This window comes from Canis aureus, chromosome 10 (genome assembly GCF_053574225.1).
Source record: "Canis aureus isolate CA01 chromosome 10, VMU_Caureus_v.1.0, whole genome shotgun sequence".
Classification (NCBI taxonomy): Eukaryota; Metazoa; Chordata; class Mammalia; order Carnivora; family Canidae; genus Canis; species Canis aureus.
Genome location: NC_135620.1, coordinates 18,342,744 through 18,365,447, shown reverse-complemented (window position 1 = coordinate 18,365,447; position 22,704 = coordinate 18,342,744). Strand labels below are relative to the sequence as shown.

General features: G+C 38.9%; 1 protein-coding gene and 1 long non-coding RNA gene across 13 annotated transcripts in view; one reads left to right on the top strand and one right to left on the bottom strand.

Annotated features, from left to right (window-relative positions):
• The window catches only part of CCDC192 (coiled-coil domain containing 192), a 217,183-nt gene that overhangs the window by 72,929 nt on the left and 121,550 nt on the right, over positions 1-22,704 (bottom strand). The window lies entirely within an intron of this gene.
• The window catches only part of LOC144322040 (uncharacterized), a 49,383-nt gene continuing 33,443 nt past the window's right edge, over positions 6,765-22,704 (top strand). The window contains exon 1 of the long non-coding RNA XR_013387604.1: positions 6,765-6,823. This is a non-coding gene — a long non-coding RNA (uncharacterized LOC144322040). The remainder of the gene's footprint in view (positions 6,824-22,704) is intronic.

Below are 22,704 nucleotides of genomic sequence, written 5' to 3'. Positions count from 1 at the left end.
TAGAAGTCCAGGAATGACAAATATGTGCCTCATAGCTTACTTTCTACTCCACAGTAGACCTTTGATTTCGGGATTCTTTTACCCTGGCTTGCCTACTTGGCTTCACCATCCTTAGTCCACACTCCCAGCAGCCACTGCTCATTGATAATACCTAATTGTTATTTATGATCCTGGATCTATTTTATAGGTGAGAGAGTTGAAGGCTCAGAGAACTTGAGCAGACCATGGTAACCATGATCTCTTAGAAAGTAAGCAGCTGAATTGACTTGAACCGAGTTTAATTCCAAAGGCTGATTTTTCTTCCCAGTGGCAGCATAAAGCTTTACTAATCAATAGCACTATTACTTTGTTAAATTACTTAAAGCTAACTTTTGATAGAGTGTGAATTGCTCTAATTAGGAGAAGCAGAAAGGCAATAAACCAGACTTGGTTATAAAAGAGCAACACTGAAGCATGGTGGTGAGACACTTGCAGCCTGGATTGCCATGATCTTGCTATATATAGAACCTAAGAAATAAAGCAAAGTTCTGATGAACCCAGCTAAGAGCTATCTGTGCCAGGTGTCTTAATTTCTCTCATCAGAGGGTCTGGAATTGATCCTGTTGATTGTGGCCATTCTGTTCAATCCTCTAAAGTGACAAATCAGATGAAACCTTCTTATATAACACTTTAAATGAAAAACCAAGCACAGAAGCAAAATGCAGGGATGCCTGGGGGGCTCAGCAGTTGAGCATCTGCCTTCAGCTCAGGGTGTGATCCAGAGGTCTGGGGATCGAGTCCGACATTGGGCTCCCTGCATGGAGCCTGCTTCTCCTTCTGCCTATGTCTCTGACTCTGTCTCTGTGTCTCTCATGAATAAATAAAATCTTAAAACAACAACAACAACTACAACAAAAACAAACAACAACAACAACAAAACAACAACAAAAAAACAAAATGCAGCCTAGTCTTCTTTCATTTAATAAGGTCTTTGGGGGAATTGTTAAAACACAAACCTTTAGACTTCATCTCAAACTTGACCAAGAGTTGAGCCTCACATGACCACTGTTGACATTTCACGACCAATAGTCAGACTTTGGAAATCACAGTTGATCCTCTTCAGCTCTTTGCAGTATCCCTTCCATTTGAGTAGCTTATTTTATGTTACTACATGCTATAGAAATAAATTTTAATTCTGTTCCCTATACCCAGGAAGTGTGGAATTTCTAATAAAAAGAAAACAAAATCCTAGTAACTAGACAGATATCTTGACTCACTAAAGGAGAGGAGTTTACCTATAGTTGGAGCCAAGTCTCAGTTCTTTCCCTCTATGGGATAAATAATTATTAGAGACAGAGGCGGGGTTTGCCAGTAGATGTCCTAGTTTCCAGAAATGTCTGTGTAAGTGTTTATGTAAGACAAGTTACAAATTAATACAAGATAAAGAGATAACTTACACTTGGAGTGAATTCCAATGGTAAGATAGACGTTTCTAACAATAGAACGTTCAATAGTTGGAATTTATTGCCCTAAAAGACCGTAAGTGGCCCTTCTTTCCATGTAGTATACAGATTATTATTGGAAATGTTCCAGAGAGAAGCTAATACTAACCACCTATGATATGCCTGGCATAGTTCTGAGAAGTTGATGCTTACTAGCTCATTTCATTTTTGTAGCAACTCAATGAAGTAGAACTACTATTAATTCCATTTTTAGATGCAAACACTGAAGCCTCAAATTCAGATTTTCTGACTCTTCATTTCAATGTTTGTGGGTCCCCCCACACATTATATCATGTTGCTCTTTGGCCATACAAGCTGAAGGGCCATGAAACAGGCATGTGATTGGAAATGGGCATAATAACTAAAATCCCTGACGTTTAAGATCCCAATGTCAAAAATAATTATCTAGGCAGGCAGCCTTCCCTTAAATCCCTCTTCACACAGAGAGCTGGGAAGGACTGGATTCAGGTCACCTATACACACATATTGGGATTACATTTGATAGAAGGCAGAGTTGCTAGGTTATTGAGATCCCCCTCACTTCAAAGAAATGAACTGGACCAATGTCTACTGGTCCACTTGCCCTCATATAGAACTAAAATATCAGTATTCTAACAAACTCATTCCTAAGATTAAGGGGTACTGCCAACAAGCTTTTTTTGTGTGTGAATGTAGCCCTGCCTCATTCTTCTTACCCAGTACACATTAATCAGGCTGACCGCCAAGGCTGTTGAAAAAGAAAGAACCTACAGTCCCAACATTGCAATAAATAAGTTTTCATATTGGCAGAGCACAGCACAGAACAAAACCAAGTGTTCAATAGGTCACTCTCAAAAAGAAAATGTAGCTAGTGCTTGCTAAAGCCAAATCCAGTTTTTAGTCTTACAATCTCAAATCACACCCTGAGAAGAGAAAGAGGAATACATTGTCACATCTAACAAAACCTACCAGGAAGATGTTTCCCAGTCCAATCTTCCCTGGGGACAGAGAGAACCCAAAGGCCCAAAGCTGTATATGAAGCAATTTTAGTTTCTCAGCCCCACCTCTACCAGTATTGGTGTCATTGGCAAACTGCTCTAAAAAGTGATGTGGGTGGAAGAACACAGAAACCAGAGGACAGAGTATATAGGTAGGAAAGAAAGAATTCCCATGTCTGCTTTGTGAAAGTACTGCTAAGCTCTTCTAACATGACTATAAAAATGACGAAAAGCCTCTTCTCTGCAAAGACTTTATAATTGGGCAGATACTTGTTTTTGCTTTGTTTTGTTTTGTTCTGTGCCCAGAACTCCTTTTGAACTTGACTAAGGCTGCCCTCTGGGAGGAAGTCAGCAGCTATTGGCCATCTGTGACTTACCTTGAATCATAAAGCAAAGGCATGTGTTTGAAGACTGGAAAATTGAGATGCTGAAACACCAAGGTGCTTAAATCACCTTGGAGGGTTTTCTGGTGCAGTAAAGAGAACCTAATAAGTTAACCTTCTCGGTAAATATATCTCTCCTTCAGAAATCCCACTATGCCCTGAAAGCAGAGCAATTATAGGGGATGCAAGCTCAGTGAGTACAAGAGCTGACCTTCAGACAACCTCAAAAATGATAAGGAACTCTAAATGGAAGAAAGGAAAATAATCATAAGAGGAGAAATGATTCTGATGTAGCATGAAAAAGCCTTGTACAGTATATAAGAGAAATTGGAGAGAGCAGTTTGTCCACCTAGGAAGTTTTCTGCAATATGTATCCTCTCCAATGGAATACAATATTTAAAAAACTGTTGCTTTCTGGGGCACCTCAGTGGCTCAGTTGGTTGAGCATCTGCCTTCAGCTTATCATGATCTTTGGGTCCTGAGTTGCACATCAGGTTCTCTGCTTAGCAGGGAATCTGCTTCTCCCTCTCCTTCTCCCTCGGCCCCTCCCCGCCCCCTGGCTTGTGTTTTCTATCTCTCTCACTTTCTTAAACAAACAAACAAACAAACAAACAAACTTTTTTTAAAAACTACTGCTTTCTTAATGCAGACTTGAAACAATTTTACAGCAGAAACTTTTTTTTGAAGATTTACTTATGGGGGGGAGGCAGAGAGAGAGGGAAAGAAGCAGACTCCCCACTGGGTATGGAGCCCCACATGGGGCTCAATCTCACGACCCTAAGATTATGATCTGAGTCAAAATTAAGAGTCGGATACTTAACTGGCTGAGCCACCCAGATACCCCATATAACAGAAACTTCTAAGTGTAAGCGAAATGAATCTGATTTCATGTAAAAAACCCCTCTATTTATAATGTTAAAACTAAAAAAATGAATACATCGCTAGTGTTTTTTACATTGTTGAGTGGCATGACATTAATTAATGTCATTACTGCCATCATTATCTTAGAATCTTTACTCTTTAGAACTTCTGAGACAGCAGTTCTTAATAATTATTGAGCATAAATCTTTATAGTAATATTGGTTAGTTGAATATTATATAGCTGGAGTTAAATGAGTAATTTGTTTATTATCTAATTTTTCAATTGCTTTAATCTGGAAACAAAAGTAGTTTCTTAATGGCTAAAAATCTCAAGTCAAGCTTCCCCCTAAGAAAATTTAAAGTGTGCAATCAGGTTCATTGCAAGCAATGTTTGACAGTTAATTTGATTAGGGACATATAAATGCATGTGGAAAAATTACCAGAAATTAAGCCTTGAACTTGGCTCCTATCTCAAGATGTGATTTGCTTTTTGACTCTTTTACCAAAAAAAAAAAAAAAAAGATTCACTTGAATATTAGACTAATTGGGCAATATAAAATCAAGGCAATGGAATAAGTTGAAGCAGATGGTAGGAAGTCACAACCATCTAGTACGAGTGAGCCACAAAACCAGAACCAATGATATATAGTCTGCTAGTCTGCCTACAATGAAACCAAATACTTTTATTTTTTTAAGATTTTATTTATTTATTTATTTATTTGAGAGAGAGATAGTGAGAGCATGAGCAGGTGGTAGGGAGAGGTGGCAGAGGGAGAAGCAGACCAAGCAGGGACCCAGACGTGGGGCTTAATCCCAGGATCCTGGGATCATGACCCGAGCCAAAGGCAGATGACCAATCAATTGAGCCACTCAGGCACCCCCAAATACTTTTATTTAGAGCATCAGATAATGCTTAACAGTTCTTTTATTATTGCTACTCTAAAAATTCTCTTTTCTGACTTTCTTCTTTTCAGCCAATCACTGTATTGTTAGTCCTATTGTAAAAAAAGACTCAGATGGTATAGCAAGAATCACTAAACCTGTGTCCTGGACTTTAATTAGAAAAACCAAGTTCCTCAAGATACTAGAGATACAAAGCAAAACACAGTTGATAATGAAATAAATTACATATAGTCCTGATGACACCTATAAATATAACCCAGTGATTAAAACTGAACTACCTTGAAGTTCATATGCCCATGAACCAAGGTCACTTTGGTGGTCTGATTGCAAAGACATTTTGTCTTCACTTCTGTTCACATTCATGCTATCTTATGAATGTGTACTGAGGATGCATGTGTAGTAGACGGCATTTTATCTAATGATGGTGACATCGTAGTCTGTGTCTATTTGATGACAAGAAAACCATATTTCCAATACTGCAACAAAATCAAAATCACTCTTCCTTTCTTAGCTAAAACCTTATAATCTGACAATGTTTGCCTAGTCTTTCCCTTGGGGTCTTCCTGCAGTTCCTGTCCTTCACCACTGCGGCAACCTATACCATTAACCCTTAACAATGACGGAAGAAATAGCAGTGGTTTGACACATCTGAAAACTTCCATACCAAAAGGTGTCAGTCATTCTCTGGGCAGGGAACTTTGCAACATTTGCAACCTAAATCCGGTTTCATTACTCATACACAAAATTGCACCTGTGACTTTAGTTAAACATTTTTGTCTTGTCCTTCTCCACTATTTACAGAAGCTGTCTTATCCATGTCACAAAACCATATTTCATAGGCAGAGAGACAAGGATACTTGGATTTATATTTTCAATATTCCTTAGAAAAAGAGATTAATTTCAGAATTTGATCTTCTGTGTAAATGGAGTTATATGCATGCAAGATGGGGTGTAAAGGCATAACCTGATGAAAGAAATATCCAATGCTTGTGTATAGCATGCAGAGAGTCAGAGAGGGAGGGAAAGGCTATGTAGGTATTAACTAGTTTCAGATTGCATATTTTAATCAGTCTAGACAAACGTCCTTGCTGTAAAACGAGTCATCAAATATAGATGACTTGGTTTTATTGGGCTCAGGAGTCTGTCTCTCTTTCACTCTTTCGAAAGATATTTTCTCTAATTCCATTAAGAAAGCTACCAGTGAAAAGACAGCACATGAAGCTGAAATCTCAAACAGAAATCTAATTATATTTCAGAGTCCTATCTGGTGGACCTCCAAGCCTGTTCCTGTTAACACACCCTTGTCTCAGATATGCAATGATAATGGGTAGGGAGGGAAATACGTGGACTGGGCTTAAAGCCACTTGCCTCATTTCTTACTAGTGACTAGTGGTGTCACAACTTCCCAGGGTCTGAGATTGCAAGATTTAGGGATAATCAGATGAGTTGTTCATCAGGAACAGGTTGAAGATGTCCCAAGTTAGACAAATGGTGAGTTGTCTAGTCTGGTCCTGACCCAGAAAAACTTCAGGAGCCATATTTGATCAATTCTGCTTTAGACTGGAACTTTCAAGTCATTGTTAGTAGTAACAATGGGAACAACACTGGTCTGACAGGAAAACACTCAGATCTGGAAATGTCAGGACCCCAGAGATACATACTTGTGACACTCTGGACTGAATCTAATCCTCCCCAGATAAGACTGAGGCTGACTCAGAGCCAGTCAAGCTTCTATAAAACTATCTCGGGAGATACACAAGAAATAAATACTTTCTGACTATCTGAAAAATGAATAGTAAATATGGTCCTTAATTTTGTTTATATATTATGTGTTAAAGTCAAAATTAACTTCTACTTGGGTTTAATTTCAATTCTGTAGTGCCTTATCTAAGCTGACGATATCAAATACTAAAAAAACAAAACACAAAAAAAATATCAAATACTGAGTCTTGGCTTTTCAACTGAAGACATTTTTTTTCTTTTTAATTATGGCAAAAAACACATAGCGAAATTTACCATCATAACCGTTTATAAGTTTACTGTTCAATAGTGGTGTGTGTGTGCATTGTTGTGCAACCAACCTCCAGAACTATTTTATCTTGAAAAACTGAGTCTCTATACCTAGTAAATAACAACCCGCCATTTTCCCTCCTTTCAGAACCTGGCAATCACCATTCTACTCTCTGTTTCTGGAAGTTTGACTACTCTCATACCTCATGTAAGTGGAATTATATAGTATTTGTCTTTTGGTGATTGGCTTATTTCACTTAGTCTAATGTCCTCAAAGTTCATCCATACTGTAGCATGTGACAGGATTTCCTTCCTTTTTCAGGCTGAGTAATATTCCATTACATGCATATATTGAATTTTGCTTGTCCATTCATCCATGGTTAGACACATGAGCTACTTTTACTTCTTGGGTCTTGTGTGTAAGACGTTTCTTGAAATCATGATCATAGCAATATAATCATTCAATACTTGCTTTTCTTACATGAACTGAAACTTTTTATCTTTTAATTAAGAATTGCATTTTCCTTTTCTAAAAAAGTTTACTTTTTGTTTTCATTGTCAACCAAGTACATTGGTTCTAAATTAGGAAGACTTTTAGGAGTCGTATCAGATCATACTAGATGATTTTGGTAAGAATTTCTATCACAGATTTCTTTTTTTTTAAGGTTAAATGTTTTATTTTCTTATGCCTCTTTTTTAACATTTTATTTTTCAAAATTTAAATTCAAGTAATTAATATATAATGTATTATTGGTTTCAGAGGTAGACATCAGTGATTCATCAGCCTTATACAATACCCAGTGCTAATTACATCATATGCCCTCCTTAATGTCTGTCACCCAATTACCCCATCTCTCTACCCTTTTCCCTTCCAGTGACCCTCAGTTTGTTTCCTAGAATTAAGAGTCTTTTATTTTTTGTCTCTCTCTGACTTTTTCTTGTTTTATTGCTTTCTCTCTTCCCCTATCTATCATGGATTTCTAAGTTAGAAATCTAATCCTTTTCAATCTTAAAAATCATTTCTTTTATGCCTGACATAGGGCCTTCCCCCCCACCCCTTTTTTTAATAAAGAAAAGGTCTATACTACCATCAATATAACTTAAAATTCTTTTATTAGGAAATGCAAAATTCCACTGCAGGCAAACTCCTGGAGTCATTAAGAAGTGGGTAAAATTTGATAGATATACAGTAGTTGTTAGCAAAGAAACACATTTGGAGAAGATTATTATCAAACAAGCTAATTCAATGATGAGCCTTTCTTTCTCTTTCATTGACTTCTCAGAAAGGGGCTGTTAAGGGTTCCCATCCTGTTCTGCACTTTGACATCTGCATATCAGATCCATCTGAGGAGCTCTTGAATCAGTATATCAGCTCAAGCTTCTCTCCTGGCCTACTCAATCAGAATTTGAGAGAGTTTGGATGTGGAATGGATAATACAGTTTTTAAGCTTTTTGAAGATGGTTCTGATGTGCATATCTATAGAGGTCAATTAGAGAGGTATCTATAGAAAAAGCCAGATGCTGTCCACAAAGGCAGTATAACTGTCCCAAGGACATGTGTATGCTTGTAGACATGAGGGCACTAAGGGAGGTGTGAGTGTGAGTTGGGAAGTAGGGATAGCAGCATCTCCAGAAGGTTGCATATGGGGAAGGTTTTGGTAGAGGCTTGGTCCATGTAATATGTCTGCCATTTTTTGATAGATGGCCAATTTCAGAAGAAAGGAATTAATTGGAACAAAGGAATCTCATGTCTGGAAATAATACTATGGGTTGGAAGTGCAGTGAAAGAATGTGTGGGGTACATCACCTTCCATCCTTAGGGTAAATATTAAGAGAGAGTAATCACAGTACAAAACTGCAACCAAGCCATTCAAAGCTCCAGCACTTCTTCCTTTTTTGGCTTGGAGAAAAAAAACGAAAAACAAAACTTTGGTTCTTATTTCATACTCATAATTCCTTTGGAACTCTTTCTCAGGTCACAAAAGCTAAGGAAAGCTCCCATTCCTGCTTTCACACTCATTGCATTGTTCAAAATTATTTCAATGACATTCATAAGCTTCAAAGACATCTAGCAGGAAAGTTTTAAGTCCTGTTCTGTCAACAACACAGTAATCTGAGGCCAGTGCCTGATGTTCACTTTCTCTAATGACAAATGGAATTTTTAAAACCACCTCAGGGTTTACATATGGATGAATTAACTCATCCTAATTAAATGCTTTAAGCCTCAAGTGTTCAAAATGAGATGGAGAACAAAGACAATGAAAAGGATATTTCAAGAAAATCTGTTTTTAGCTTTAAAATTCATATTTTATTTTTCTTGTATAAAAGTAACTCAAGATGTTTTTAAAAAGCAATCATGCTTGTTGAATGCTTTAAATCCCCTAATAATTCCTGTGTGCACTTAACACACACATGCACGCACGTGCGTGCACACACAGAGCTAAAAAGAAAAAGAAATGCCGTTTTTGTGGCATAATATGTCTCAAAGATCTTTGAGGGTTTAGTCTAATTTTGTGCTTTATGGAGGGAAAAATCTTATAGGACCTCAAAATACTTCAACATAATCCAATATATGAAAAAGAGGAATCTAAGTAGTCTAGAAAGGTTTAATGTGGAATATAGTTACTAACTAGTCTTTGCTCGTTTGTATTGTTTCAGTTTATTATTTTTTTCCTCTCCCAAACTGGAATCACACTGTGTATATTTTTAAGGAGAGAAAATATTGTATCTAATTGTTTCTTTATTAGTTTTCTCAATCTCTTTATTTTTCATTGGGACTGTTACTACTATTTTCTATGATAGAACAAATGGGGAAAAAACTGTAAATTTGATAAGGAATTATACTAGGAGTGGTATTTCTGTCAACTTGGCAGAGCCAAGAGAGCATATCAACAACGGTTGAACATTTCTACTGGACTGATCCCAATTTTCCAAGCACATAATCTACTAAATCTTTTTAGATGAAGACTTTTTCTGGAGGATATGTTTTTCTGACCAGGTTAAATGTTCCAAAGCAGAAAAAAACTTTAAGAGAGGATCCAGCTCATTGGAAAGAGCTGTTTTTCTGGGATTCTCAATAATTCTACAAACATTGTATTTTGTGCCAGCATAATAATACAGGCAGATTTTGGGAATACAAAGATCAAACATAATCCCTTCTCTTTGGAAGCTCTTCTCTTTTGAGAGAAACAGATATATTAAATTCCAGTATAATTTTTTGTGGTGGAGCATGTATAGGGCCCTCTGGATGCACAGAGGAGAGATCTTTCGCCCTTCCTGGAGGGTCAAAGACATTATCGTACAGTTGCCTAGAGGAGATATTACATGATCTGAGTCTTGAAACATGCATAGGATGGGTTCGGAAGAAAGAAGGACAAGGACAAGGTCATTCCAATATGCACAAGACTAGGGTTCATAAACATTGTCTATATAGGAAACCTCATGAAGTCAAGTTAAAGATAACTGAGATAAAAAGCAGAAGAGATGTAGGATAATGGGTGATTTTCTATATTCTAGGAAGTTTGAGCTTTATCTTGTAGGAAAGAGAAGTATTCTAGGTTTGGGCAAATACATGCTGTAGACAGATCACCATGATGATCTATTTACAATTTTTTTAAAAGATTTTATTTATTCATGAAAGACACACACAGAGAGAGGCAGAGACACAGGCAGAGGGAGAAGCAGCCTCCTCTCAGGGAACCTGATAGGGGACTCGATCCCTGCATCCTGGGATCATGCCCTGAGCCAAAGGCAGACGCTCAACCACTGAGCCACCCAGGCATCCTGAATGGGTACAATTTTAAGAGAGAAAGTCTAGATGCTGGAATTTCAGTAATGAAATCATTTCAATGGCAATTGATTTAGGGAGTGAAAAGACAAGAATATTTAGGAAGTAAATTGAATTTGAGTAATTGGCTATGTGTTTGTGGGATGATGAGGGTGAGAGAGTGGTAAAAAGGAAAGTATTGAATTCCATAATGCAGTAATTTTCAAACTTCGTGTCTAATTTCCAAACTTTAGTGTCTATAAGATTTACCTAGTGAGTTTATTAAAAATGTGAGTCCAGACTGGTGATCAAGATGACAGATTGGATTGATTTGGGGAGACACCCTTCCCACACAAGCCGTATGGTAATATAGAAAAATACATTACAGATCTAAAAAATACATACAAAGCCTGAAAGGAGAAATGTGAACTATCTGGGTATTCAAAATGCAATGGAAATTCAAAGCAAGAACTTCTGAATAAGAGTGGAAGTGAAGCAGCCTACAGGAGTATTGTGAGCAGGCCTAAATCTTAGGGGTGGCAATTATAATGGTCATTTAGGAATGAGAGTCAACTTTTGTAGGCCTTGTGCCTAAAAGGGGCTGGGTTAGGATACTGCTCTTCTCCTGCATGTAAACCTAAGCTAGGAAAAGTCTTTTCATTTGGCAAAAATGCTGAAAATACATCCCTCACTGGAGCAATTTGAATCTCAAATCCGCGTTGTGTATGGTATATAGTTCTGATTCATATTTACCTTATCATACAGAAATAGAACCATAAAATGATAAAAATTGGTTCAAAATTAATGAAACACGAAGAGAGGCAAACTTGGGACTGAGTATTAGGAGCTTTCATGGAAACAATCCTACCAAAGGTAAGCTCACAAACTAAAATTACAAAGCACAAAAGATAACTCGTTGCAGTGAGAGAAAGTGTCAGCATACACAAAAAATAGAACCATACCGAGAAACTCTTTTTTTGTTTAAGATTTATTTATTTACGTGAGAGAGAAGGTGAGTGGGGAGAGAGGCAGAGGGAGAGGGAGGGAGCCTGCTTCTCCTTCCCCCTCTTTCCTTCCCCACCACTTGTGCTCACTTTCTCTCTCTCTCTCTCTCTCTCTCTCACACACACACACACACATACACACATTCTCTCTCTCTCCCAAATAAATCTTTTAAAAAATAATTGAAAAATATATATATTAAGCCATAGAATAGATAAAGCAGATAAAAGATCTAACAATTGTGGACACACTAGGTGAAATCATGAGAATCTATAGAAGTGAAGAAATAGAAAGTAAGGAAGAATATTTAAGATATACAGAGTAGGGAGAGGATCTCTAATTTAAGTGTAAGATGCTTTTCAGAAGGAAGGAAAAGAAGATGAAGTGACTTTTATATTTGAGGTAATTTTTGAGGTAAATATGTGAGGTATTTGAGGTAAAATGTGGAGATATTTGAGGTAAAAATGTGGAGAAATTTCCAGAAATGAAGGAAGACATAGTTACCCAGACTTACAAATTACATTGAGTTCTGGCAGAAAAAGTTTAAAACGGGCATCTTGGGTCCTCCTCCTAAAGATTCTAATTTACCAAATATTTATTTAACTTTCAATATTTCATGGCACATCTAGAACCCATTCTTGGAACACACAGTACTCTGACACTCCACTTGGTAAGCTGTGAGATAGGGCAATAGCTCAGTCATGTGGGTTCAAGGCAAATGGTTTTATTTATCTTAGAGCTATGTGGTCATATTCAAACATTGACAGGAAGGATCTACTTGAGAGGAGTAGTTTCAATATACCAGAAAGCAATGAATAGTTGATATTCTAAGATTCCTGAGATGGTGGGACAAGACTGGTTCCCACACCAGCTGAGTGCTGGCCCTACCTATGTCGTGGTAGGAAGGTAGAGTCCTGTCTGATAGCATTTCTAGGATAACTTTTAGCTCTCTGTGATGGATGTAGCAGCATCAAAACTCTCCTTATCCTAATCTCTGTACAACGATTTTATTTGTAAACCATTGAGACCAATTTAAGAGAATTGAATTTACTGCTGAGAAACTTGGAGAATCAGACTGCAAAACAGGCTGGACACAAGGGTGACTTTACAGCAGCCAGTGCAACAGCAGAACCACCAGCAGAACTAGGCTAGCATTGCATGCAGCCCTACTTGAAAGCCTTCATTGTGGTGCTGGGTAATGGATGCTTTCTACAGCTCCTGCTATTCCTGCCTCTGCCGCCTTGGAAACTGGAATTTACTGTTACTTAGAGGAATTCCCCCTGCCCTTTTCTGTTCAGGGAATGTGCAAGTGATTGGTGATATTCCTTCGCCCTAGCCACAGGGGTTCCTAGAAAGTTATCCGGCCTGCTGCACCGGGTGGGCCCTGTTTCTCTTGAAGATCTTTATAATGGAAAACTCCCCCATTATAAGTAAGGGGATCAGAATTCTGAGTTCAAAATGTCCGCCAAGATTGCTGCTACATCCCATGGAGAACCTTCGTGGGAAGTAGTGAAAGACACTCATCGAGATTAATGCATCTTTCTGCATTAGCTTCTGGAGTACCTTTGAAAGAGATTTTTTTCAAGTAGCCTTTCCTCCAGAGGCATCCTTTCCTGAATCAAGGTGCTAAGCCGAATAAAACTGGAGGTTAGCACCACTTGCCCTCAGCTGGGCGTCCTTTTTCACAGTATAGCCTACCCAACTGTATGTGATGTTCTTCATGGCTCCACACATGCCAAAGACCAAGAGCTAAATGTGATCAAGAAACCACATGCATGGAAGTGGCAAGTTTGGGTGGCAGTGCTCATCCCAAACTGTGTAATTAATAAGGTCTTTATTTTACAACCACCCTGAAAGCCACACACTATTACTCACAGTCATTTGGCAGATGTTATCAGAAAAGGCAGACGGACTTCCTTTTTTTTCTTTTGTTATTGCTGTCCTGATCTGACCTGGCCAGGTATGTTAAGTTCAAGTCTTGTTTTCACTCAAGATTTGAAGACTCTTATTTGAATTTTCTGAGTCTGTGTTGAGTCTGAGTCTGTATCTGCCTGTTTTCTTCAAAAGGAATTTCTGTAGCTCAGGAAAACCTGAGCTGTCCATCGATTCAGTCCGGGGAAACAGGACTGGCTTTAGGAAAATGTGTACTGAGAAGCTGAAGATTTGTCGCCCCTCCCTTCGCTTTCTCTCTCTCCTCACCTCTCATGGGTCTTACGTATCTCTAATCCAAGCTGAGTATAAATTAATTGTATACCGGGTGCTGGCTAGACCTTTTGTGACTGCGCTAGATCAGAATGGGCCCCTAGCAATGAGGCAGAAACAGACAGTATCCAGCCCCTGTGGGTTGTGGGCTATGACTGGGCTGGGAGTGCAAGGAGATAAAACTATAGCTGGAAATTCCGGCTATAGCACTAGGGTGCAAGAGAGTAATCTTTACTCACTAATTTCAACTTAATTCAATGCAAGATGTAGAGAAGGATTTCTCATGTTTATTCAGAAGCCTTTATCTTAGAGTAGGTGATAAATTGCTCCTATTGTATATTCTATATTCCATGTGAAATTTACATACCTAGAGTTTAAATAATAGATAGTGCCTTTCCTCCCAGGATGAACTAAGTGTCTGAAACAATAATGAGAGTTGACATATATTCAGTGTTTTCTCTGTCAGGTACATATAATAACTTGTGAGAATCTCAGAATTTTCTGTGGTAGAGACTCTTATATTAATTAGCATCCTTATTTTGCAATTGAGGAACCCAAGGCATAGAAGATTGGCTAAAGTGAGCAGCAGAAGTTAGGTAAGAGGTCACTCCTACTAAGTGGCAGAGATGGGTTTTGAACCCCAAAGGGCTAGCTCCAGGTCTGGACTCTTCACTGCCATGCCAGATTAGCTCCAGGAAAGAAACCCCCTGAGGCCTCCCAGGAAGAAAGTATGAAGGCCAGCAAAGGTGAGTTCAGGTACTGTGCATTAGGCTGTGGGCTCCCTTTAAAAGACTTTTTTTTCAAGTAGCCTTTCCTCTAGAAGCATCCTTTCCTGAGTCAAGGACTAGCTGAAGGATATGCAATAAATGTGGACAAAGAAAAAGAAAGTCCAGAAATGGAAATACCTTCTGGAAACTAGGGTATTCAGAGCTCACAGTCAGGTTGAGTAATGACTGAACTCCTCTGCAGCCTACCTGTTGTGAAGTTGTGTGATGAGCTTCCAAAGACAAGGATTGGAAATGTGCATCTGTGTTGAGGGTTTACTACAGAACAGTTCTAGGGGACATAGAAATGCTTCCTCGACTATCATCACAAGAAAGAACCAAGTCCCTGCTCGGGAGCAGCCAAGAAGAGAAAACAGCAGTCTCTCAACAGTTTGGCCATCAGATACAGAAAAGAAGAAAATCAACTCAAAATAAAAAAGAATAAAAGCAATTTGTTTTATTTACAGTGGGATTATTAAATGAAAACCAAATTAAAGTGGATATATGTTTTCCTAAGTGAAAACCCTTGCTTCTATTCAAGTCCAGTCAAAAATTAAACACAACTGGGACACCTGGGTGGCTCAGCGGTGAGCATCTGCCTTTGGCTTAGGGCATGATCCCAAGGTCCAGGGATGGAGTCTTGCATCAGACTCCCTGCAAGGAGCCCGCGTTTCCCTCTGCCTATGTCTCTGCCTTTCTCTGTGTCTCTCATGAGTAAATAAATAAAATCTTTAAAAAAATAAAAAAATAAAATAAAACACAACCCAAAAGGTCAGACCTCCCTCCATCACTTCTTGTTCCTTCCTGTGATTTAATTCTCTGGTAGTGATGGTAGAGATGGCAAACTTGGGTCCTAATGTACCTCAGTGGTGGCTCCAGATTTTTTAGACAGTAATCCAGATGATGCATTTGGCCACAACACTGGTCTAGGCCTGTTTGCATAGAAAGCACACTCTTTAAAGTTTTAAGTTAGCTCATGGTTTTATCTTGGGGTGCTTGGGAGACAAGGGAACTACTCCCCAAGCTACCCTTTGCTGCTACTACTGATTAGCATACCATGGAAAGAACATCTTTAGTTTCCCAACCGTTTCCTACAAATCTTCACAAATATGGCCAGCACCTATGTAATAGTGCAGGTTGCCTGAAGACAATCCTTTCATGTCTCCTGACCACTGCAAATTCTCTGGCTGTTGATAACTTATTCACTAGAACCCTTCATGGGCCCTTTTCCTTTTGTTTTTTCTTTTTTGGAAACACAACTGCATTATCCAGAAGTAACAAATTCATGGCACACAACCATAGTGAACAAGATTTATTTACTGAATCACCTACCAATTCACATTAAGACTCCAGTCATGTCTGAATCTTAATTTCTTTTTTTTTTTAAGATTTATTTATTTATTTGAGATAGAGTATGTGTGTGTGTGTGTGTGTGTGTGTCTGAGGGAGGAGGGAGAGAGGAAGAAGGAGAGAGAGATCCCCAAGCAGACTTCACGCTGAGAACAGATCCTGACTCAGGCTCTATCCCAGGACCCAGAGACCATGAACTGAGCTGAAATCAAGAGCTGGCAGCTCAACAGACTGAGCCGCCCAGGTGCCTCTGAATCTCAGTTTCTATGACAAAAATATGGAAGCAGTTGACATGTTAGAGACATAACAGATTCAAGCAAGGAATAATTTCATAAACACAGTTGGTATTTGCGTTAAAACATATTAAGGATGTTAATTTTTCTTTCACAAAGGATATACCAACTCACATTCTCACAGGCTATTTAAGAGTGCCCATTTCCTAGCTTATCTTGGTTTTTTTTTTTAATATTTATTTTTCATTTAAGTAACCTCTACACCCATTGTGGGGCTCAAACTCGACCCTGAGATCAGGAGTCACATGCACTTCCAACTGATGTAACCAGGCACTTCTATCCTGTTTTATAAAGCAAACTTTTATATTTTGCCAAATGGAAATGTAAGAAAGAGTTATTTTGTCTTACTTAAATCTAAAAAAGTCAAATATCCTATTTATATCTTATGGCCATTATTATACTGGGTTTAAATATTAATTTAAATTTGCCATTTTCTCTTAATCTTATATCACTAACACTGTTACATATCTTTTAAAATAGGGGTTTTATTTTTTTTGAGAAATACTACCAGCAGCAAAAATGTATCTAATTAGTCACTGTATGGATTTCAAGCAATGAAGCTTATTAGAAGATGAATTAATAATGGTGGGAAAATATCAAGTGATTATAATTTTATCCTATGGATTAATAGTCAAAGTATTCCAAGCAGAGGAAGCAGTACAAGAAAAGGCATAAATTTCTGAAAATATGGGTTAGTCCTGAACAGCAAAAGTACAAAATGGAAAGAGACAAAACCCAAAGTGTAGCAAAGGATTAGAGTTCGTAAACTTTTAAAGGCCATGTTAAATAAATTTATTCTGTAGAAAATAATGGATCATATTTTTAGCCAGTGAGTGGATATTTGGAAATAACCCTGGGCCAGGGGGGGAAATTTGGGTCAGTGAACCTAAATATAGGACCAGTGTAATAATCAAGTTGAGGAATGATGAAGGTCTACACAGAATAGGACTGTGGGAATATTTAAAGGGGAAAGTATTGATCAACCTTTTTTCAAGATAGCAGTGAAGGACATGAAAACCAGCTAGTTCTAGAAATGAGGGATGGTGGTGGGGGGTATTCACTGGTCTTTCCCTGTTTTTTTGCTTTGTTGACTAGGTGGATGGAAACACATTTAATTGAAGTAACACAGAGAAAGATCAGATTCTTTTGTGGGGGGGGAGGTGTTGGGGGGGTGCAAAGTGAGTCCCAATTTGACTTTAAGATCTCTATAGGAGGTCAAGAGGAAGAGTCAGCCTTGTTTCATTCATGTATTCATTCATTCAACAAATAATGAATGCATACTCATCCAAGTCCTGTTCTAGTTTGGGGGATGCTTTTGTAAAAAAGACAAAGTCCTGGCCTTTATACAGTTTATATCCCAGTGAAAGTAGCTAGAGTGCTAATTTCAGATGCACAGGGAATATATTGTACCATGTACTTTGAGGTACCTGAAAACTTTTTTTATAAGTAATATGCATAGCACATATATGTTCCTCTTAGTATAATTTTTTAAAGATTTATTTATTTATTTGAAACATAGAGAGAGAAAGCACCAGTGGAGGAAGCAGAGGGAGAAGGAAAGAGAATCTCAAGCGGACTCCACTCTGAGCATGGAGCCTGACATAGGCCTGGATCTCATGACCTTGAGATCATGACCTGAGCTGAAATCAAGAGTCTGATGCTTATCCAACTGAGCCACCCAGGTGCCCCTGAAGCCACAGTTTTACTCAGCAATGAAATCTTCATTCATTACAAAGTTCACAATAGGAAACTGAGAAATACATTATAATGATTTGTTTGATGACAGTCTTCAGAAAATCAGAAGTTAAACTAACCTCCCTAAGCCTGTTTCCTTATTTGTTAAGTAAAGAAGTTGCACAGATTATCTGAATTGCTACCTCCTGAGTTCAGATGAATCCATCCAGTGTGGCTTCCTTGTCCTGTCTTAGCTATCTTATCAATATCATCCACAACCTTCATCTGTCATCCTTCTGTGCATGCCACCTCTGCCCCCACCATGCTTCCCTGGGTCCTTTTCTCTCTGGGACCAACATCAGGGCTGCTGAGTTCTGTGGGAGAAGAACCTCACAACCTTGCATTTTAATGACACTCCATAGTCTTGGTTTCTATTATCAGTGAGCTCCCCAAATAGCCCAGGAATTCTTGGAACCCTCTCCTGCAGCTTGCTCTCATTTCCAACAGTAGCCAGGTCAAGCCCTGATTACTATTCACACATTTCATAAACAAATTGACCTACTCTCACTCTCCACAGATGACTTTGCTCATCTGTTATACAGAGAAAACACTCACTCAGGGGAGCAATTCCGACGTGAGCTCCCTCAAATTCAGGCCTCAAAGTCCATGATTCCTTGCTTTGGCATCCATCCTGCCCTCCTCACCATGCAGTCACAGTGGAAGGGGTGTCCTCCAACTGCATGTTGCTCATCCCTCCCGTTGCCCTTATATGCCCTGGGTCCCATCTCCTCCTACCTTCACAGGGACTCTTCCTTCTCTCATGTGCCTTCTCCCACATCTTCAGACTATCCCTCTCTAGGTCATTCTTTTTTTTTTTTTTTTTTTTTTTAAGATTTTATTTATTTGTTCATGAGAAACACACAGAGAGAGAGCGGCAGAGACACTGGCAGAGGGAGAAGCAGGCTCCATGCAGGGAGCCTGACGTGGGACTCGACCCCCCGGGCTCCAGGATCAGTCCCTGGGCCAAAAGGGGGCGCTAAACCACTGAGCCACCCGGGCTGCCCTCTCTAGGTCATTCTTAACAGCTATAAATATGTATAATATTTTCCTTTCTTAAAAACAAATTAACAAATGAGCCACCTTATTCCTCCCACATCTTCCTCCAGCTGTCACCTTCTATTTTCTGCCACAACCAAATTTCTTGAAAGGCCCACGCTTACTATTTCCACTTGTCATCTCCCACTCATTCCTCAACCCTCTCAAGAATGGCTCCAGTCTTCATGACTGATCCACAGGTGTTGAATAAATGAAAATATGTTTGGCTGATTGAGTGAAATGAAATACCCCAGATTACTTTCAGATTTAAAAAAATGTATGAGATTCTAAATTAGTAAGGAAAGTATTTAAGAACATCTTTCTTCCTTGGAGATAATTTACATTGGGTAAGTCATCTTAAATACACAATTACATTCTTTAGATCCAAAGCATTTCTTTTCTCTGACCTGATCATTTAATGAAATCTAAAGGAAAAAAAAAAGAAAAGACTATCCTTTGATAGACCAGGTTTTGACTGAAAAGGGACTCCATTTCACAGACCCAATATTTTGAAGTAAATATGGAGCTGGAGTTACCCTAGAGATGGTTGAAATGGCTTTCAACATGAAACTGTTACCTCTCCAGAAGAAGTCACTACCTGTCACAGATATGCCTGCAGGATACTCCTATTTGGGACTACAGTGTTTCCACTAATAGAACAAGGCTGAAATACGTAGGTAAATAGGAAGGGGTTGCTGGTCATATACACAATGACTTACGTCTCCTTCCTGCAGCTGGATCCCGAATGCAATCTTTCTTATGATCTGTGTGCGAATACCACGCATCCCTGAGGAATAACACACTTGATACACCAAGAAGTCTTAGACATATCATAGTTTCTTTGGATGATAGCAGCTATTCCTTAAAGTGAAAACTTCTTTTCTGCTTTGCTTGGATGTTGGCTTGCACTGGTTTTATTCCAAATGTGGTCTTTTCAAATCAGTCCAGTTCCCTCTTATTATGTCGGGGTTATTTACCTTCGACACATAACCCTTCTTCAGAACACAGAAAAGCAGTGGAATCTTGCTGTCTTCAAAGAACCACAAAGAGAAGGGTGGCACCCTTTGGTTTAAAAATAATAAACAAATAACAAAAGCCAGTGCCCTGTGAAATGATGGCACAAGGCCCTATGTGACCACAAACATGACTTCCTCCTCCCTTCCCAGGGCTACTTGGGATTTTAGGGGCACCTGCTGACGGTATCCGCTGGCAGAATATTGCTGGCTCTGCATGGTACGAAACAACAAAGGAGCAAACACAGGCACTGTTGGCCTGGCAGCCCGGCAGTCTGCCACCATGAATGCACAAAGAGCAGCCACACCATCCACATCCTGCTGTTTCCCCAGAACATCGCACTTGTCTGCCACATAGCCTTTCCTTCCCAACCTTTGTCTCTGCAAGAAGGAAGTCCAGTCTAGTGCTGGGCATAAAAGATCCAGACTAGCACCTGAAGCATAGACACCCTTACGTGGTAGTGTGAACATTCCAAAACAAAACAAAAAGCCCCCTTACATTAAATCAAACCCTTAATTGGGCTGGGTCCAGGGCTCCAATATATTTAAGGCACAGGTTGCTTGTTTGTGACATTTTACTTGGTAGTCTGTCTCCTTTGTTCCTAAAAATGCCTTTTTTTTTTATCCATCAAAATCTTTAAATTGTCTCTAAATCCTACTACTCCATTAAGTTTAATCTATTTTGAAAATAAGACTTTGAGGCATACAGCGATGACATGATTATACTAGTGACTTCAGATATAAAATTTTACTCTTAGAGATAGAACCATTGCTTGTTGCAGCATCTGTCCAAGTACATATTCAATTACTAACAGTCCACCAGAGTTCTCATAGGCCCTAGAATGCCACAGAACAGGGCAGGGAGGAAGATACAGAAATGGGGGCATGAAAGCAAAGAAATGTAAACTGGAGAACTCTTGAAGAGAGACTATGTTGTTTATTTCACATTCTTAAAAAATAGATCTAGGTCCAACACATAATTAAAATTCCTAAAGATAGCCAGTATCTATACTGTCTGGCAACCCAAGAATGCATTCTTTCCTAGTGTATTGATGATAGAGGAGATTAAACGTCATGCTAGAAAATGATTATACATTTGCGAATGCTATTTTCCCTGCCTCTTACATCACACAAAGTGTTATCAAAGGTGGTGGCATGAGAAACAGAGAAAAAATAAGAAACTGCCCACATAAAAGCCTACAGCCTTGGGTAGGATCTGATAGTGTACATCCTGCTGTTGACCTAGTCTTAGAAGCGTACAGACTCGTGGCTAAAGCAACAGGTGTTACTTGGATAATTACTATTGTAAATCATAATAAAATTAATAATGGCTTATGATCACTAGGAAAAAGTAGAAACCACTCAAAGATGAAACAAACTTTCTTGGCAGATCTGCCATCCAAGAAATTGAAGTTCTGATGTAGAGAGTACACACTGTCACAGATGCCAGAAAACTCATATTCCTCAAGTATGGGAAGTATGTCCAGGAAAAGCTGCTTCGAACAGGCCTAGGATAGTGAGTGTTCTATATGACAGCCTGTGTTTCTATTTTCAATCCTCGTGACTGTTCCCTCATCTGGAGGATAAGGGGATTGGCGGGGTTGCATTGAAGATCTCACAGCTCTAAGTGCTTAGGTTCTAGGAAGATCCCTGAGATGACAATCTTACAGGGTGAAAAAAGCCAGTTGCCCACTCCTAGACCCGTTGGCTTGAAAATGTGTAGCCTTTGCTATATTTAAAATTTTGAATTGCTAATATTTAAAAACTAGAATATGTTATAGAAAACTATGGATGCACAGCTTTTCTTGAAAACAGGACAGGATACAGCATTTGGGAGTCCAGTACAAAAGGATAAAGCAGACACCGTTGTTTAAAAATTATTGAGAAATTTGCGACAGTGACAGCACAACATTTAAGCAGGTGTGGGCCCTTCGAGGGGTGGTCCTGGTGTGACTGCATGGATTGTATGCCCTTGGAGTTGGCATCAGTTGAGAATTCGACAACAGGCTCACATTTCTTAGACAGCAGTCAGTAGGAGCCCAGTGGTGGCTGCCCCTTTAAAATGGAGCCTACATAAATAAATAAATAAATAAATAAATAAATAAATAAATAAATAAATAAATAAATAAAATGGAGCCTACCTTCTTCCAGTCACCACAATCTCTTTATCTCCTCCAATGAGGCCAAGTGTTAGCCAACATTTGACATCGTGCTTGCCTGATTGATTTGTTTTCACTGTGGCTTCACTAAGCTCATTTATACAACCTGTCTAGGCACCATAGACATAATGAGTTTGTGCCCTCTGGTCCAAAGGTTAAAACTGCCCATACAAAGTCATGCTTAATGATCATCCAGTGGGGGCAGTGACCCACTATAAGGCTTTTATTGCTGATTGAAAATGGGAATCACCCACACACTTTGGTTGGATAACTCTTTTTATTCTGAGACAGTGCGGTCAAGGGAGGAGGTGAGTGTATGTTAAGAAGCAGCTCAGCATAACCCACAGGGGACCCCTCCTCCATGACCTCAACATGCCTTTCCTCCTCCAGGGGAATAGCAGGGAATAATATAAGACTAGAAGATGGATGAAGCCCTTTTCACTCTAGGATTTGCAAAGTCTATCATTTCATGAAAACCTGAAAGATTCTGTTTTCAAAAATAAAACAAAAAGAAAAGGCAAGCACAAATACTAATTTTAAAAATCACTGTTTTGAAATCAATACCCATGAGAAGTGTTGAATAGCAGTCATTCCCATTGACCCCATCTGTTGTACTCTGATGAATCTTTCTCCTTCCAAAAAGAAGAGATCATACTCTTTGGAAACTTGGAAGATAGATCTGAAGGGCTTAGCTCTTTCTGAATGGTAATATATCCCCAAATGTCCTGCTTTGTTCTCTTGAGCCTCAAAATTCACCCTGAGCTTGAAATT